Raw genomic sequence first — 5,243 nt, forward strand, 5'->3', positions numbered from 1 at the left:
TGTGTCAGATACAATGCAGATTACAACTGTTTTAACTCTGCCATTACTGATAAAATGAGATACATTGAAAGAGCTGGATTCCAATTAACTTTACCAATGAGTGTGGTATCATTCTTGGTGTGTCACTACTTTATGGAAATAAAATTCTCAATAGTGAACGAAAGTTAGTAAAAGCAGCAGTAGCGATTAAGCGTCCAATGATGACAGAACTTTAGAATGAAAACATCAAGAGGGGTAAAGGGAAAATCCTGCAAGCCAGTGAGATACGGTCCATGAAATAATAAAGACAGGCCCTTTTTAAAAATGCTGAATGCAAGAAAATGTCACAAGTTAGAAGAATGCTTATTATCATTTGGTGAATGTGTTTCATGTGTGGCACAGATGGGTTTTCTCATTCTGTGAGAGGTTTTAACTTAAAACTTCCACAGTCCTGACGAGATAGTGAGTCACTTACTGGCATCTTCCCACTCAAGGGACTGGAAAACCAGTCTGGCACAGTAGGTGGCGCTGCCGGCTCTGGGTCGCTCAGTCCAGATCCCATGGCCACCACAGATTTTTGCCTCAGGAAAGCCTGTGATGCCAGCCCTGATTCTAGCTGCCTCCCAGCTCACCCACTGCTAATCCCCTCAAGTCACTCGGGGCCCAGGTGTGCCAGCGAGCCTACCTCACCCTGAAAGTCCTCTCTGCCAGCAATTTCCTTGTCTCCTTTGCTCTCCTAGCAAATTCTCCTCATCCCTTTCCCTCAAGGTCTTTATGAAACATCACCTCCCTCGTGACAGCTACCAGGCTCTTCCAGCCGAATCTGTAACCCCAGCTTCAGTGGTTCCTCAGAGCCTCTGTTTTGCTGCACTGACACTCTATACTCATTCATTTATTTCTTCAACAAATACTCACTGGGCATCTGGCATGGATCAGACATTGTATCTAGCCCTGGAAACAGAAATATGAAGGGTCCCCTGTAAACCAGACAGAGGACAGGAGCATACTTACAGGAGGGTATGCTAAGGATGGACAAGGATATGCAAGGGGGTGGGGCATTAGGGGGACGCAGAGGTATGCGTGTGTTTAGTCGCTGAGTCGTGTCCTACTCTTGCGACCCCAAGGACTGTAGCCAGCTCCTCTGTCCATGGGATTTCCCAGGTAAGTATACTGGAGTGGGTTGCCATTTCCTTCTCCAGGGGATCTTCCTGACCCTGCGTCTCCTGCATTGCAGGTGGATTCTTTACCACTTGAGCCACCAGGGAAACCCAGGGAAATGCAGAGGGGGACCAACTTATTGAGGCCATGGTGGCAGGGTTGGGGAGCCAAAAGACCTAAGGAGAGGAATGGATACCTGAGACAGGTATTGGAAAGAGCGATCAACAACTTGAAGGAAGGCAAAGGCATTCTGGGCAGAGGGGACAGTGGACAGCCCGCTGAGTGGGTTTTGTGTGTGTGTGGAGATGGGGACAAGCTGCTGAGTGTTTGGGGGAACTCAGAGAGACTGGTAAGAGATAAGGGATAGACATCAGGAAGAGAGGGGAATAGAGATCAGAACATTCATGTCCTTTTAGGATGCTTAGATTTTATCCAGGCAGCAGGTTAGGAATCAGCCTGCTAGCATCAAGGAGGTCCACATCCCTATGCTGTAGCCAGAGGTGCTGATATAGTAGATCTGGGCTGGGGCCAGAAATCTTCCACTTTAACAAACTCTCATGTGGCTCTGATGCATCTTGTCGAAGAACCCCATTTTTAAGAAACACTTCTGTAAATGATGGGAAGCCTGTAAGCGATGGGAAACACTTCTGTAAATGAGGGGTTCACCCAAACAAATAACCAAGAGTTGTGTTTAGCGAGAAAGCTCTCTCAGTTTACAGGAGGATATACAGAAGCGGATGAGAGTGGAAGCAAAGAGACCACTTAGGAAGCCTTTTCAGCATCAAAGAAACCATAAGGGCTCCAACCAGAGCAACCATCAGGGGAGAATGAAATTCCCCACACTTGGTGATTAAATAGACTGGAGGATGAGGAAGAAGGCAAAGGTGACTCCGTTTTCCAGCATGGATGGACCCCCATGAGATCCAGAGAACATAAGAGAGGGGAAAAGAGGATGCAGTAGGTGCCCAAGGACATCCAGGTGGAGACAGCAAGGAGACAGCGAACCATCTGAGCCTGAAGCTTGGGCTAGCAGAACAAGCCACGGAGACAGAGCAAGGAGTCATCTGCCCTTGACTAAAGTCAGGGTCCACGAGCTTGCAAAGAAGCCCTGGTGAGAGGGTTCACCATGAGAAGAAGAAAGCCAAGGCGGAGCTCAGATGGCACCCGGGGAAGTGGGCTGGCAAGGAAGAGAAGCCACCGGGACACAGAGAAATGTGGTTAGAGAGGCTGGAGAAGAACCAGGACAGCCTGGTGTGACGGGCTCCAGAGGAAGGTGTTTCAGGAGGGAACACAGTGCTGGGACTAACAATGTAGGTTCTGGGGACTTCCCTGGTAGCCCAGCAGTTAAGACTCTATACCTCCTCTGCAGGGCATGCACTGGTGGGAAAACTAAGATCCTGCACACTGCATGGTGAGGCAGAAATCTTTAAAAAAAAAAAAAAAAAGGAGCGTAGATTCTGACTTTAGTCTGCCTCCATGCCCATCCCAGCTCCAGCACTTACTAACTGGCTGAAATAGAGTAAATTCTTTTATGCTCTCGTTGCCTCAGTTGTAAAATGGACGTACCAATGGGTACCCACCTCATGCGGTCTATTGTGATAGTGTAATAAGTTAACATAAAAAACATTTAGCCCACTACCTGCCACATATTATGTTCTTTTTTTAAACAGCATTTTAAAAACGCCCTTATTGAGGTGTGTGTTTGTGTGCTGAGTCACTTCAGTCATGACCAACTCTTTGCAGCCCCATGGACCCACCAGGCTCCTTCATCCATGGGATTCTCCAGGCAAGAATCCCGGAGTGGGTTGCCGTGCCCTCCTCCAGGGGATTTTCTTGACACTGGGATCAAACCAGTGCCTCCTGCAGCTTCTGCATTGCAGGTGGATTCTTTACTACTGAGTCACCAGGGAAGCCCCTATTGAGGCACAGTTGATATACAAATACCTGCTCATACCTTGTGTGTGTAATTTGATGAGTTTGGATGTATGTATACACACGTGGAACACAATCACTGCAATCAAGGTAGGAGAAATATTCAGCACCTCCAAAGTCTCCTTGTACCGTTCTATGTGTGTGTGAGAGTGTGTATAAGAACACTTGATATGAGATTTACACTCAACCAGCTTTTAAGAGCACAATACAGTCTTGTCAGCCACAAGCACAGTGTTCTACAGCACATCACTAGGCTCCGTGGGCCAGAGACCAGAGGCCAGAATAAGCAGGGGTGTCTCCACCAAAGCCAGTTTAAACAGATGATGACAATCCAACCCTGACACCTGATACCAGATGGCCCTCCCCAACCCCTTGAGACAGCATCACCTCCCGACAGGGTCCTGGAAGATGAAAGACGGGAGGATCCTGACACCAGCAGAGACTGAACTTCTGTCCTTCAGCAGAATAAAGATTCCGCAAGAAAACAGATTCAGTCAGAGACATTTTACAGAAGATGCACTTCTTAAACACCTGTGTTTATGGGTGAAGTTGCATGCTCGCTACAGAAGTCATCTGCTAGGATCACACAGAACTGTGCTCATGTCTATGCACCACCCTGGCCCACACAGCCTCATCAGCTTTCCAAGGAGGACGTGACAGGACTATGTGGCCGGCTTTTCCCCAGATCCAGCACTCATCTAGGCCAAGGGCCCACCAGCCCTCCATTTAATGAGCCAGGGATGGCCTGTCAGGCTCTTACTTGGCTGAAGCAGCCCATCATTAAAAGCCCTTAAAATGTTCAGAAACAAATCATGTTCTATCTGTTTCATGGTGCCAAACGCTGGTCTCGTAAATAACTGTTGAAGTATTTAAGAAGTTTTTGTGTGCCTTTTTGAAGAAAATATCGATCCCTCCCACTGGTCCCTGTGTGACCAGAACTCAGGCTCTTGAATGTCTGTGATACAGCACAGGACAGTCCTGCCTCCTTCTGGCCTCTGATGCAAATGGAGGGATGGATTCTTCTGCAAACTACACAGAACATAATTTAAGGTCTGGGCTGAAAAAACTCAAGTACAGACCACTTCAAAAGCAGCACCTTCCATAGGCTCCTGAGGCCTCTGATAACAGGGACTTCCCTGATAGCTCAGTTGGTAAAGAATCTGCCTGCAATGCAGGATATCCCGGTTCGATTCCTGGATCAGGAAGATCCGCTGGAGAAGGAATAGACTACCCACCCCAGTATTCTTGGGCTTCCCCTGTGGCTCAGCTGGTAAAGAATCCACCTGTGATGCGGGAGACCTGGGATCGATCCCTGGGTTGGGAAGATCCCCTGGAGAAGGGAAAGGCTACCCACCCCAGTATTCTGGCCTGGAGAATTCCATGGACTATATAGTCTGTGGGGTCACAAAGAGTCAGACCCAACTGAGCAACTTTCCTTAAGGGTCATCTGACAATGAACACTTCCTGGGCCCTCCGCTAGCACTGCCTTCTCCAACCTGCCATTGATAAGACAGCAGAAAGCAACCAGTCTAGCTTTTAGTACCTAAGCTCCCTGCAGGAATGGCTTCCCTTAATTGAGATTTTTGTTCTCTTCAGCTTCTATAGGGGCTTCCCAGGTGGTGCAGTGGTAAAGAATCGCCTGCCAATGCAGGAGACACGAGAGGCTCGCATTCTATCCTTGGGTTGGGAAGATCCCCTGGAGTAGGAAAGGGCAACCCACTCCAGTGTTCTTGCCTGGAGAATTCCATGGACAGAGGAGCCTGGGGGGCTGCGGTTCATGGGGTCGCAGAGTTGGACACTACTGAGCACACACACACACAGCTTTTATAGATGGTTTATTAGGATTATCCATTTCAACAGTATTTTTTTTTATTTGGCTTCACTTATCTGTTAAAATGACGCTCCTTAGCAGCACCCCCACCAGCAAGCCCATCTGTGCACAAACACACCCCTACCTTTCTGTTGGAACCCAAACAGGTTGGCATACATAATAAGTCAGAAGCCACAGCTCCCCTGGGTTGTAGCTGAGGTGTCTGGAAGGCAGGACAAGAAATCTGTGGGCCAACGGGCAGGAGTGATCCCTCCTCTGGAAGCCAAGGGCCAGGCCTCCAGGGGGACCCCGGGCCCACCTCAAGGCCGGGATCCCCCAGCTGCCGGAGTGGTGCCGGGGCGGG

Source organism: Cervus elaphus, chromosome 30 (assembly GCF_910594005.1).
Source record: "Cervus elaphus chromosome 30, mCerEla1.1, whole genome shotgun sequence".
NCBI classification, from domain to species: domain Eukaryota; kingdom Metazoa; phylum Chordata; class Mammalia; order Artiodactyla; family Cervidae; genus Cervus; species Cervus elaphus.